Below are 14,903 nucleotides of genomic sequence, written 5' to 3'. Positions count from 1 at the left end.
ACTGTGATTTAGAGATTTTCACACTGGTTTAGTGACTGGTTTGGAGGGTTACACAGTGATTTAGAGATTTTCACACTGGTTTAGTGACTGGTTTGGAGGGTTACACAGGGATTTAGAGATTTTCACACTGGTTTAGTGACTGGTTTGGAGGGTTACACTGTGATTTAGAGATTTGCACACTGCTTTAATGGTTTGGTGGGTTGCACAGTGATTTAGAGAGTTTCACACTGGTTTAATGGTTTGGTGGGTTGCACAGTGATTTAGAGTTTCACACTGGTTCAGTGCCTGGTTTAGTGAGTTGCACAGTGATTTAGAGAGTTTCACAGTGGTTTAATGGTTTGGTGGGTTGCACAGTGATTTCGAGATTTTCACAGTGGTTTAGTGACTGGTTTGGAGGGTTACACAGGGATTTAGAGATTTTCACACTGGTTTAGTGACTGGTTTGGTGGGTTACACAGGGATTTAGAGATTTTCACACTGGTTTAGTGACTGGTTTGGTGGGTTGCACAGTGATTTAGAGATTTTCACACTGGTTTAATGGGTTGCACAGTGATTTAGAGATTTTCACACTGGTTCAGTGCCTGGTTTGGTGAGTTGCACAGTGATTTAGAGATTTTCACACTGGTTTAATGGTTTGGTGGGTTGCACAGTGATTTAGAGATTTTCACACTGGTTTAATGGTTTGGTGGGTTGCACAGTGATTTAGAGATTTTCACACTGGTTTAATGGTTTGGTGGGTTGCACAGTGATTTAGAGATTTTCACACTGGTTCAGTGCCTGGTTTGGAGGGTTACACAGGGATTTAGAGATTTGCACACTGGTTTAATGGTTTGGTGAGTTGCACAGTGATTTAGAGAGTTTCACACTGGTTTAATGGTTTGGTGAGTTGCACAGTGATTTAGAGAGTTTCACACTGGTTTAATGGTTTGGTGAGTTGCACAGTGATTTAGAGATTTTCACACTGGTTCAGTGCCTGGTTTGGTGAGTTGCACAGTGATTTAGAGATTTTCACACTGGTTTAATGGTTTGGTGGGTTGCACAGTGATTTAGAGATTTTCACACTGGTTTAATGGTTTGGTGGGTTGCACAGTGATTTAGAGATTTTCACACTGGTTCAGTGCCTGGTTTGGAGGGTTACACAGGGATTTAGAGATTTGCACACTGGTTTAATGGTTTGGTGAGTTGCACAGTGATTTAGAGAGTTTCACACTGGTTTAATGGTTTGGTGGGTTGCACAGTGATTTAGAGAGTTTCACACTGGTTTAATGGTTTGGTGGGTTGCACAGTGATTTAGAGAGTTTCACACTGGTTTAATGGTTTGGTGAGTTGCACAGTGATTTAGAGAGTTTCACAGTGGTTTAATGGTTTGGTGGGTTGCACAGTGATTTCGAGATTTGCACAGTGGGTTACACAGACGCTGCCTCCTCTGGCTTGTCCCAAGCCTGCAGACTCTGCAGCCCCCGCCTTCCACCGCTACGTGGCCGGTATCGGAGTGGGGCTGCATGTCTCGGGACAGATTGCTGCCGCACTCAGGGCTGTTGTATGAGAGGGAACCGCCGAACCAGCTCTGGAGTGACTGTGAGTACAAGGTAGTAATTAGAGGGATGCTCCCTGATTAATCTGTGCCGAGCAAAGTAAGAATTAAAGTGCAGTTAACTCGAGTGAGTGCAGCCTTGTCTGAAACTGGGGGAGAGGCAATTTGCCAGAGCCTTAAACCTCTTGTCTGATTGCTGAGGAACAACTCAGGCGCCATCCACAGTTACATCCTGCCGCCAACTAACTGAAGGTGAAGAAACAATTTGCGTTTCTGTAGCGCCTGTCACCACCCCAGTTCCTCCCAAAGTCCTTCAAAAGTTCTCTTTGAAGTGCAGTCACTGACTGTTCCAATGTAGGAACATGTGCCTCACCTGTGGGGGCAATTGTGAAAGCCAAGGGTGTTGTCAGACTGTCAACAAGATTGTGGCACAGAAGTTAATAATAATAATCTTTATTGTCATAAGTAGGCTGACATTAACTCTGCATTGAAGATACTGTGAAAAGCCCCTAGTCGCCAGTGCTGCTGCCTCATAGTGCCAGGGTCCCAGGTTCGATTCCGGCCTTGGGTGACTGTGGAGTCTGCACGTTCTCCCCGTGTCTGCATGGGTTTCCTCTGGGTGCTCCGGTTTCCTCCCACAGTCCAAAGATGTGCAGGTTCGGTGGGGTTACGGGGATAGAGCGGGGGAGTGGCCTTGGCAGCATGCTCTTTCAGACGGCTGGTGCAGACTCTCAGGGCCGAATGGCCTCTTTCTGGACTGTAGGGATTCTATACCCACCCTGTGCTTTCCTGGGAGGGTTTTGAGGTTGAGAGTCAACACCTGTCCTGGAGTCTCCCAGAATGAATGTTTGATTGATCGATTTATTGAGGAGTAGAATTAGAGTCTGAGCTGGTGAACTAGATACGACTGCATTAATATGGTGACAGGCACACCAACTAGTGACAAATGATCTTTCAGAGTTCTTGATTAATATGGTTGATTCTTAAATTCACTCTCAGGTGGTCAGGTAAAGATGCAGCTGGATCACTAAGGGTGATCAATAAATGCAGTGCACTCATTTTCTGCGAATTAATAATTCAGATAAGAATTTATTCAGGTTGGAAAGTGCATGGAGCTTCAGGGATAGAATGGGGGTGAAGGAGAGAGTGAAGAGGTAATCCCAAAAATTCGATGGGTTCCTTGTGGTAAACCACTGTTACTGTATTATATATATTGTGGTAAACCACTGTTACTGTATTGTATATATTGTTTGTTGTCTCTGCTGGCTCCGCTTGTGGCTCCACCCCTCAGGCTCTGTATAAAGGTGGCCGACCTCCGACCCTGCCCCAGTTTGGGATCAGTTACCAGCAGGTTCTCATTTAGCTTATTAAAGCCACAGTTTTGTTCCACAACTCGTCTTTGTTTTAATTGATGGCACAATTGATGAGGAAGTGGGGCTCATGACAGGCACAGTGAGTAGAATAGATGGAAGTCAGGCGAGTCAGTATTATATACAGACTATAAATATGTAAAAGCAAAATTGCTGAAAATCTGAACAAAAACAGAAAATGCTGCAAAAACTCAGTGGGTCTGGCAGCATCTGTGGAGAGAGAAACAAAGTTAATATTTCAAGTCCAATGTGACTCTTCTTTGAAACATTAACTCTGTTTCTTTCCCCACAGGTGCTGCCAGACCTACTGAGTTTATTCAGCACTTTGTGTTATTTTTATATATTAAATACAGGCACTTTGGACCAGCTGTTCCACGCTGATGTTTATACTCCATATATACTATTCCGACCTCTGTTCACAACATATCCATCCACTGCTTTCTCCCTCTCTGCCTGTATAACTAGCCTCCCCCCCACATACAATTCTGGGACCTCCGACATTCACAAGTCTACTCTGTAATGTGACTCCAGTACCACACTGCACCTTTCAGACTGATTTCCTGCGCAGATTGACACATTAATCCAAAGTTAAACGAGTCTTGGTGTGAGTCAGGAATCCAAATGACAAATTTGATTGACAGAAATAGAAAATGAATGAAGTTCAACCAAAAATCAATTAACAACACGACAATCAGCATGTGAATAATTTCTCTGAGGAGCTCCACAGCCTGCAAAGAAATTAAATCATAGAATCCCTACAGTGAAGAGGAGGCCATACGGCCCATCAAGACTGCATCTTCCGAAAAAAACACCCCTCCTCGGCCACTCACACACCCTATCCCCTTAGCCCAGTAAGTGGCAATATATCATGGCCAATCCACCTAACCTGCACATCATTGGACTGTGGGAGGAAACTGGAGCACCCGGAGCGGGGAGAACGTGCAGACTCCACACAGACAGTCACCCATGCTGGAATTGAACCTGGGACCCTGACGTTGTGAGGCAGCCTGCTCACCACTGCATCACTGTGCTGCCCCCAAATACAGGCTGATTTCTTTCTGATTAATCTATACATTTATTAAAGGGAACCAGAGACCAGAGAGAGGCAAATTTATACATCCTGGCCGGGATTCTCCAACCTGGCTTCCCCATTCTCGGGCGCCGATTCTCGGGCGCCCGTGGGATTCCCACCGCGCCAGTCGGGGGCCGTTAACAGCGCCCCTCCCCCCCCCCCCCCCCCCCCCGGCGATTTTCCGAGCCCCGATGGGCCAAGTGGCTGATGGGTTTGGCCGAGTCCTGCCGGCGTGGGTTACTCAGGTCCCATGCAGCAGGACCTGGAAGGTGAGTCGGCAGGGGCCGTCGTGGAGGGGGGCGGGGGGAATTCGACCCCCCAAAGTGGCCTGGACTGCGATCGGGGCCTACCGATCGGCGGGCGGGCTGGTTCTGTGGTGGCCTATTTTACTCCACGCCGGGCCCCTGTAGGGCTCCACCATATTGCCGGGGGGGGGGGGGGGTGGCGCGAAGAAGGAAACCCCCGCGCATGCGCGGAAATACGGCAGCCGTAGCGCGCATGCGCGGAATCACATGGTTTCCCCAACCGATTCACCCATTCGGTCAATGACAGAGCCATGCTGAACTCTTATCTTTGTGAGCTGCTTCCACGTCCAGAGGGCAGAGTTCACCATGTCAATCTTTATTTACAATGGAAATACATACACACAGATCAAACAATGGAAATGTGTTATGTGATAGACTCTCCATCCAGCCAAGTGGAACCGAATCAAAGGTATTGGAGACTGTGAGGAGGGTAGTGTAGAACTTCAAAAGGAGTTGGTGGAGCAGGTGGAATGGACAGACAGGCAGCAGATGAAGTTCAATGAAGAGAAATGAGAAGTGATTCATTTTGGTAGGAAGGAGTAAGATAAAATATAAAATAGAGGGTCCAACTCTAAAGTGGGTGCTGGAGCAGCGGGACCTGCGTGTATTTGTGCATATATCACTGAATGTGGCTGGACAGATTGAGAGAGCAGTTAATAATGCATTTGTCTCCCAGGCTTTATTCATGTGGAAATAGAGTACAAGAGCAAGGTGGTTATGTTGAATTGGGTGCAATACAGTAGTCAGGCATTGTCATACTCGGGGGGCACGACCCGCGGGTGGGTCGCATGCGGGTGTTGGGAGGGTTGCGGAGCCGTTCATCGCGGCGCTCCCTATCGCGCAAATCTGCGTGCAACTGCCGCAGCAGTCGGCTGTTAAGAATGCTGGCTGCAAGCGGCCTTCAAAATGGCCGTGAACATGTTAAAAAATGCGTCCGCACTGCGCATGCGCGGCAGGTCATCAGCGCGTATGCGCCAATCTATGCGAAGGCGCATCAATGATCGGGAACGCATGTGCAGTGCGTCCGCTTTTTAAAAAAATGGTTGCAGCTTTTTATTTTACAAGTTTGAGATTTATTTTATTTTATTTTATTCATTTAGTTTTTATTTATTTTATTCATTTTTTTTTACAAGCTCGGGGGGGTTTTATTTGATAAAATTTTACAGGAAAAAAATGCAGAACTTTGGACAGTTGGAGACTCCATACTTTCTGACACAGGAAGGCTTCACCTTCATCCAACAGGTTCCATTGGAGGAGGGTGTACGAGGGCCAAAGGGACCCAAAACCATTTCCTCCATTTTTGTCAGCAGCAAACAAGGTAAGGGAAAATGGTGGGTCGCTCAGGTTGGCCGGCGTGGGTCGCGCAGGTTGGCCGGGGTGGGTCGCGCAGGTTGGCCGGCGTGGGTCGTGCAGGTTGGCCGGTGTGGGTCGCGCAGGTTGGCCGGTGTGGGTCGCGAGGTTGGCCGGCGTGGGTCGCGCAGGTTGGCCGGCGTGGGTCGCGCAGGTTGGCCGGCGTGGGTCGCGCAGGTTGGCCGGCGTGGGTCGCGCAGGTTGGTCGGTGTGGGTCGCGCAGGTTGGCCGGTGTGTGTCGCGCAGGTTGGCCGGCGTGGGTCGCGCAGGTTGGCCGGCGTGGGTCACGCAGGTTGGCCGGCGTGGCCGGCGTGGGTCGCGCAGGTTGGCCGGCGTGGGTCACGCAGGTTGGCCGGGGTGGGTCGCGCAGGTTGGCCGGTGTGGGTCGCGCAGGTTGGCTGGGTTGGGTCCCGAAGGTTGGCCAGTTGGTAAAAATGGGTACCCGGAAAGAAAGTTTGAAGAACACTGCACTAGTCTACCCAGTTGGAGCATTGAACCCAGTTCTGGGCACCAGGAAGGATGTGAACGCATTGGAGAGAGTGTAGAAGAGGTTTACAAGAATGGTTAAAGGGATGAGAAATTTAACTAATGAGGATAGATTGGAGAGGTTGGGATGTTCTCCTTGGAGATAAGACAGCGAAGAGGAGATTTGATCGAATTGTTCAAAATCATGAGGGATCTGGACAGAGCAGGTCGGGAGAAACTCTTCCTATTGGTGATAGGATCAAAACCAGAGGCAGAGATTTAAGGTAAGTGGTAAAAGAAGCAGTTGTGTTATGAGGTGAAACTTTTTCACACAGCGAGTGGTTAGGATCTGGAATGCACTGTCTGAGAGTGTGGTGGAGGCAGGTTCACACAGCGAGTGGTTAGGATCTGGAATGCACTGTCTGAGAGTGTGGTGGAGGCAGGTTCACACAGCGAGTGGTTAGGATCTGGAATGGACTGTCTGAGAGTGTGGTGGAGGCAGGTTCACACAGCGAGTGGTTAGGATCTGGAATGCACTGTCTCATGATGTGGTGGAGACAGGTTCACGCAGCGAGTGGTTAGGATCTGGAATACACTGTCTGAGAGTGTGGTGGAGGCAGGATCACACAGCGAGTGGTTAGGATCTGGAATGTACTGTCTGAGAGTGTGGTGGAGGCAGATTCACACAGCAAGTGGTTAGGATCTGGAATACACTGTCTGAGAGTGTGGTGGAGGTAGGTTCACACAGCGAGTGGTTAGGATCTGGAATGTACTGTCTGAGAGTGTGGTGGAGGTAGGTTCACACAGCAAGTGGTTATGATCTGGAATACACTGTCTGAGAGTGTGGTGGAGGTAGGTTCACACAGCGAGTGGTTAGGATCTGGAATGTACTGTCTGAGAGTGTGGTGGAGGTAGGTTCACACAGCAAGTGGTTAGGATCTGGAATACACTGTCTGAGAGTGTGGTGGAGGCAGATTCACACAGCGAGTGGTTAGGATCTGGAATGCACTGTGTGGTGACGGCAGGTTAAATTGAGGCTTTCAAAAAGGAGCTGGATTATTATATGAAAAAGAAGAATGTGCAGAAGGTGAGGTGAGTACTAGTAAATTGTTCATTCGGAGACCTAGTGCAGATATGATGGGTCGAATGGTCTCCTGCACTCTAACCATTCTGTGAGAATGGATAAACATGCATGTTTGAACAGGCAGTGGAAAAATCTCTCTTTGGAGTGAATGGAATGGAGTTAACGTGATTTACTGCTGGAAATGTTTCCCATCTGTTTCCATCAAGCTTTACAAACAGAGATAACGTGTTTGTGATAACACAAATGGCTTGGATCAAAGGGATTGGGTCATTTATTGAGACATTCTCAGAACTACGAGCATCTTGCACACAGCTGTACAAAAAATATCAGTAACCCCTTCAGAGTACAGTCGATATGCAGCCAAATTACCAAGTGGTGGTTTCTGTGAAGCCTGTATTTGACTCCTGAACTTTCTGCATCCGATCATCAGAATATTTTATATGGTGGGTTGTTTTTATAATGAAATGTGTGCTTAGACTTGACTTGGCAGCTTGGTTTGTGTCTTGGATATGAAAGAATGTGCTGACCCTCATCCTAAAACACAAGGCGATCAGTTCACACATTAGGACAAGTTGTCTGATGTTTCAAACATGCAGGGGATTCTCCAATCAGGTTTCAGTTGGGTGATTCCTCACTATGCCATGTGATCGTTATCATTTCCTGTTTAAATATCTAAGTGCAGGATTGCTTTCATTGCTTACATATGAATTAAACTACATTAAACAGACCTTTGTGTTTTGTGTGCCCCTTTGCAATGATGCGCTCCAGTTAAAATGTCAACATTCATGGATCATTCTCTGTGTGCCCCCCACCATGAGGGCTTTTGAACTATTCAGATCTGAAACAAAATTCTGAGACCAGGGTCCTGAATCTCAATAGAGGTAACTATGATGGTATGAGGCATGAGTTGGCTATGATGGACTGGGTAACATTACTGAAAGGAAGGACAGCGGACAGGCAATGGCGCACATTCAAGGAATGAATAGGTGAATTCCAAAAGTTGTTTATTCCTATTTGGCGCAAGAGTAGAAAGGGAACTGTGGCCAAACCATGGCTTACAAGGGAAATTAGAGATAGAATTAGATTCAAATAAGAGGCATACAAATTAGCAGGACAAAGATATAGACCTGAGGATTGGGAACAGTTTAAAATTCAGCAAAGGCGGGCAAAGGGATTGATTAAGAAGGAGAAAATACAATTTGAAAGTAAGTTAGCGGGGAACATAAAAACTGACTGTAAAGGTTTCCATAGGTATGTAAAGAGAAAAAGATTGATAAAAATCCTTTCAATCAGAAATGGAGGCATTCATTAAAAAGGAACAAAGAAATGACAGGAACTAAATTTGTACTTTGTGATGCGACCATCAATTCTCTCTGAGAGAAGAGTTGGAATAAACTGTGGCTTTAATAGGCTTACAACTGAGCCTGCCTGCAACTGCACGATACTGAGGGCGGTCTCGCAGGACCGCAGCACTTATACTCCCTAAAGGGGGCGGAGCCATGGGCGGAGCCCTGTATAAGGTCCTCATCTCCCCCTGTGGGCAGAGCCGCACAGTGGCTCACAGATGGGGCCCACAGGGACAGCAGTAAGGTACAGTGTGAATTACCAGTTACACATTCACCACACTTTGCTTCTGTCTTCACAAAGGAAGACATGAATAAAGTACCTGAGGTTCTGAGAAATACAAGTTTTAGTGAGGAGCTGAAGTTAATTAGTATTAGTGGAGAAGTCGTTTTCGGGAAATTAATGGGATTGAGCAACAAACAAACAAAGAAAAGTTCGGCACGGGAACAAGCCCTTCGGCCCTCCCAGCCTGTGCCGACCATGTTGCCCGTCTAACCTCAAACCTTTACACTTCCGGGGTCCGTATCCCTCTATTCCCATCCAATTCATTTATTTGTCAAGACTCCCCTTAAACTTCACTATTATAGAACAATTGGGGCCTCACGGTAGCATGGTGGTTAGCATCAATGCTTCACAGCTCCAGGGTCCCAGGTTCGATTCCCGGCTGGGTCACTGTCTGTGTGGAGTCTGCACGTCCTCCCCGTGTGTGCGTGGGTTTCCTCCGGTGCTCCGGTTTCCTCCCACAGTCCAAAGATGTGCGGGATAGGTGAATTGGCCATGCTAAATTGCCCGTAGTGTAAGGTAATGGGGGGATTGTTGGGTTACGGGTATTCGGGTTAGGGTTACGTGGGTTTAAGTAGGGTGATCATTGCTCGGCACAACATCGAGGGCTGAAGGGCCTGTTCTGTGCTGTACTGTTCTATGTTCTATGTTCTATAGAGTGCAGAAGGAGGCCATTCAGTCCATCGAGTCTACACCAACCCACTTTAGCCCTCACTTCCACCCTGTCCCCGTAACCCAATAACCCCTCCTCACCTTTTTCGTCACTAAGAGCAATTTATCATGGCCAATCCATCGAACCTGCACGTCTTTGGACTGTGGGAGGAAACCGGAGCACCCGGAGGAAACCCACGCTCGCACGGGGCGAGTGTGCAGACTCCGCACTGACAGTGACCCAGCGGGGAATCGAACCTGGGACCCTGGAGCTGTGACGCCACAGTGCTATCCACTTGTGCTACCATGCTGCCCATATCCTATCTGCTTCCACTAACTGCCCCGGCAGCGAGTTCCAGGCACCCACAACCCTCAGTGTAAAAAACGTCCCTCGCACATCTCTAAACTTTGCCCCTCGCATCTTGAGCCTAAGTCCCCATATAATTGAATTTCCCACCCTGGGAAAAAGCTCCTGACTATCCACTCTGTCTATGCCCCTCATAATTTTGTAGACCTCTATCAGGTTGCCCCTCAACCTCCATTGTTCCAGTGAGAATAAACCAAGTTTATTCAACCTCTTCTCATAGCTAATGACCTCCACACCAGGCAGCATCCTGGTAAACCTCTTCTGTACCCTCTCCAAAGCCTCCACATCCTTCTGGTAGTGTGACGACCTGAATTGTACACTCTATTCCAAGTGTGGCCTAACTAAGATTCTACACAGATGCACCATGACTTGGCAATTTTCCTACTCGATGCCGCGTCCGATAAAGGCAAGCATGTCGTATGCATTTTTGTCGACCTTCTTCACCTGCATTGCCACTTTCAGTGACCAGTGGACCTGCACACCCAGATCCCTCTGCCTGTCTCAAGAGTTCTGCCGTTTACAGTATATTTCCTACCTGTATTAGACCATTCAAAATGCATTATCTCACATTTGTCTGGATTAAACTCCATCTGCCATCTCTCCTCCCAAGTCTCTAACCGATCTAAATCCTGCTGTATCGTCTGACAGTCCTCATCGCAATCCACAATTCCACCAAACTTTGTGTCGTCTGCAAAATTACTAATCAGACCAGTTATAGTTTCCTCCAAATCATTTATATATACTACAAACAACAAAGGTCCCAGCACTGATCCAAGCGGAACACCACTAGTCACAGCCCTCCAATTAGAAAAGCACCCTTCCATTGCTACTCTCTCACTTCTATGGCCTAGCAAGTTCTTTATCCATCTTGCCATGTCTGCCATGTCATGTACCAGTATGCCATGAGGGACCTTGTCAAAGGCCTTATTGAAGTCTATGTTGACAACATCCACTGCCCTACATTCATCAATCATCTTCGTCACTTCCTCAAAAACCCGATCAAGTTAGTGAGACATGACCTCCCCTTCACAAAACCATGCTGCCTTTCGCTAATGCGTCCACTTGCTTCCAGTTGGGAGTAAATATGTTTCGAAGAATCCTCTCCACTAATTTCCGTATCACTGACGTAAGGCGTATATTTTTCTAGGTTATCCTGAATTATGAAGGCGGACAAATCTCCAGCTCCTGATAGTCTTCATCCCAGAGTACTTAAGGAAGTATCCAAGAAATAGTGGACCCATTGCTGGTCATTTTCCAAAATTCTTTGGACCCTGGAATGGTTCCTGCAGATTGGAAGGTAGCTAATATAACCATGCTATTCTAAAAGGGAGGTAGAGAGAAAACAGGGAACTATGGACCAGTGAGCCTAACATCGGTAAGAGGGAAGTTGCTGGATCCATTATCAAGGATTTCATGGCACAATATTTGGAAAACGGTGGTGTAATCGGACAAAATCAGCATGGATTTACGAAAGGAAAATCATGTTTGACAAATCTACCAGAACTCTTTGAAGACGGAACTAGGGTTGACCAGGGAGAACGGGTGAATGTGGTTTTTTAAGGCTTTCAACAAGGTCCCGCATGGCAGGTTAATACGTAAAGTTAAAGCGCATGGGATTACGGGTAGTGTCTTGAGATGGAGAGAAAGCTGGTTAGCAAATTAGAAGCAAAAAGTTGGAATAAATGGGTCTTTTTCTGATTGGCAGGCAGTGTCAGTGTCTCCCCGCTTGTGTCAGTGGGAGCGCATCCCACCTCTGGAATTCGACCCTCATTTGCTCCACCAACCGAGACAAGTTCAACTTGTGCAGACGGCCCCAGTCCCGCGCCACCTGTATCCCTAAGTATCTAAAACTGTCCCCTACTAACCGAAACGGCAGTCCCCTCAACCTACCCTCCTGGCCCCTCGCCTGGGCTACAAACAAACAACTCACTCTTTGCCATGTTCAGTTTATACCCTGAGAACCCGCCGTATTCCCTCAGGATTCCCATGATTTCATCCATCCACTGGATCCGTGATGTATAAGAACAGGTCGTCGGCGTATAATGAAACTCTGTGTTCGACCACCCCCCTCACCCCCCCCCGGACCAGCCCCTTCCAACCCCTAGAAGAACTCAGGGCAATTGCCAGTGGCTCTATTGCCAGCACAAACAGCAGTGGGGAGAGGGGGCACCCCTGCCTTGTCCCTCGATACAGTCAAAAATAGTCAGACGTTGTCCTATTCGTCCTTACACTAGCCTCCGGAGCCTGGTACAACAGTCTGACCCAGTCGCTAAAGCCCTGCCCGAACCCAAATCGTCCCAGCACCTCCCATAGATAGTCCCACTCAACCTGGTCGAAAGTCTTCTCGGCATCCATTGCCACAACTACCTCTACCTCACTACTCTCCGGGGGCATCATGATCATATTCAGCAGCCTTCTTAGGTTGGCCACCAACTGCCTGCCCTTGACGAACCGGTTTGATCTTCCATAATAACATCCGGCACACAGTCCTCAATCCAAGCAGCCAAGAGCTTGGCCAGTGTTTTGGCATCTACATTGAGCAGAGAGATCAGCCTATAGAACCCACATGCCTCCGGGTCTTTATCCTGTTTCAATATCAGGGAGATGGTGGCCTGTGACATCGTCGGGGGTAAAACCCCTCTGTCTCTCGCCTCATTAAAAACCCTAACCAGCACCAGCCCTGCTATTTCAGAGAACTTTTTAAAAAAAAATAATTTTTATTGAGATTTTCACAAAATATCAAAAACAGAAAATATCAACAAGTAGACAGTATTAACAACAAAAACGAGAAAAAAAAAGAAAAACCCCTAAAACCAAACCCCCCCCCCCAGTAATTACAAAAAGAAAAAATAGGTTAGCACCCGGCATATTCAACAAACACATGTACACATTCTTCCCCTCCACCGGAAACAACCCCCCCCCTCCCTATTTTCCTACCGATTGCCAGGAAGTCCAGGAAAGGCTGCCACCGCCTAAAGAACCCCTGTACTGATCCCCTCAGGGCAAATTTCACCCCCTCCAATTTAATGAACCCCGCCATATCATTGATCCAGGCCTCCACGCGTGGGGGCCTCGCTTCCTTCCACTGAAGCAAAGTCCTCTGCCGGGCTACTAGGGATGCAAAGGCCAGAACACCGGCCTCTTTCGCCTCCTGCACTCCCGGCTCCACTGCTACCCCAAATATCGCGAGCCCCCAGCCTGGCTCGACCCTGGATCCTACCATCCTCGACACCGTGTTTGTTACCCCCTACCAAAATACCCCCAGCGCTGGGCATGCCCAGAACATATGGGCATGATTCGCTGGGCTCCCCGAGCGCCTAGCACACCTGTCTTTGCCCCCGAAGAACCTGCTTATCCTCGTCCCGGTCATATGAGCCCTATGTAGCACCTTGAACTGTATGAGGCTAAACCTCGCACAAGAAGAGGAGGAATTCACCCTTTCCAGGGCATTCGCCCACGTCCCCTCCTCAATCTCCTCACCCAGCTCCTCTTCCCATTTACCCTTCAGCTCCTCCACCGAGGCCTCGTCTACCTCCTGCATTACGTGGTACACGTCCGAAATCCTCCCTCCTCCAACCCACACCCCCGAGAGCACCCTGTCCCGTACTCCACGTGGGGGCAACAGAGGGAACCCCTCCACCTGCCGCCTGGCAAACGCCCTAACCTGCATGTACCTAAACATGTTCCCCGGGGGGAGCCCAAACTTCCCCTCTAACTCACCCAAGCTCGCAAACCTCCCATCTACAAACAGGCCCCCCAACCTCCTAATACCTACCCTGTGCCAGCCCAGAAACCCGCCATCGATGCTCCCTGGAACAAACCGGTGGTTCCCCCATATCGGGGACTCCGTCGATCCCCCCACCTACCCCCTATGCCGTCTCCATTGCCCCCAAATTTTGAGGGTAGCCGCCACCACCGGGCTCGTGGTATACCTTGTTGGAGGGAGTGGCAACGGCGCCGTTACCAGCGCCTCCAGGCTCGTGTCCACACAGGACGCCAACTCCATCCTCTTCCATGCTGCCCCTTCCCCGTCCATTACCCACTTACGCACCATCGCTGCGTTGGCAGCCCAATAGTACCCACAGAGGTTGGGCAGCGCCAGCCCCCCATATCCCTGCCCCGCTCCAAAAACACCCTTCTCACCCTCGGAGTCCCATGCGCCCATACAAATCCCCTAATACTCATGTTGACCCTCCTAAAAAAGGCCTTCGGGATAAGGATGGAGAGGCACTGGAACAGGAACAAAAAGCTTGGGAGCACCGTCATCTTGACTGACTGCACCCTCCCCGCCAGCGACAGCGGCAACATGTCCCATCTTTTAAACTCCTCCTCCATTTGCTCCACCAGCCTTGTGACGTTAAGTTTGTGTAGGGCCCCCCAGCTCCTAGCCACCTGGACTCCCAGGTACCTAAAGCTCCCCCCTGCCCTTTTCAGTGGGAGCCTACCAATCCCCTCCCCCTGATCCCCCGAGTGCACGACGAACAACTCACTCTTACCCAGGTTGAGCTTGTACCCTGAAAAGCCCCCAAATTCCCTAAGGATCTGCATCACCTCCGGCATTCCCCCCACTGGGTCCGCCACATAAAGCAACAAGTCATCTGTGTAAAGTGACACTTGGTGCTCCTCCCGACCCCGCACCAGACCCCTCCAATTCCCCGACTCCCTCAACGTCATGGCCAGGGGCTCAATTGCCAGCGCAAAGAGCAAGGGGGACAGGGGACACCCCTGTCTTTTCCCCTGGTGCAACCAAAAGTACTCCGATCTCCTCCTATTCGTGGCTACGCTCACCATCGGGGCCTCATACAACAGCCTCACCCAACTGACAAACCCCTCCCTGAACCCAAACCTTTCCAGCACCTCCCACAAGTACCCCCACTCAACTCTATCAAAGGCCTTCTCTGCATCTAATGCTACCACTATCTCCGCCTCCCCTTCTACCACCGGCATCATTATAACATTCAGAAGCCTACGTATATTGGTGTTCAGCTGCCTTCCCTTCACAAACCCGTCTGGTCCTCATGAATGACCCCCGGCACACAGTCCTCTATCCTTGTGGCCAAGATCTTCGCCAACAGCTTG

The 14,903-nt window shown here is 49.0% G+C and overlaps 1 protein-coding gene across 1 annotated transcript in view; it reads left to right on the top strand.

Moving 5' to 3' along the window:
• The first annotated feature begins 1,489 nt into the window (after nucleotides 1-1,489).
• The window catches only part of phldb2b (pleckstrin homology-like domain, family B, member 2b), a 329,018-nt gene continuing 315,604 nt past the window's right edge, over nucleotides 1,490-14,903 (top strand). Inside the window, exon 1 of the mRNA XM_038802341.1 lies at nucleotides 1,490-1,578. The gene's annotated coding sequence lies outside the window, so the exon portion shown is untranslated. The remainder of the gene's footprint in view (nucleotides 1,579-14,903) is intronic.

The sequence above is a fragment of the Scyliorhinus canicula genome, chromosome 7 (assembly GCF_902713615.1).
Source record: "Scyliorhinus canicula chromosome 7, sScyCan1.1, whole genome shotgun sequence".
NCBI lineage: Eukaryota > Metazoa > Chordata > Chondrichthyes > Carcharhiniformes > Scyliorhinidae > Scyliorhinus > Scyliorhinus canicula.
This window is presented reverse-complemented; position numbering and strand designations above follow the sequence as displayed.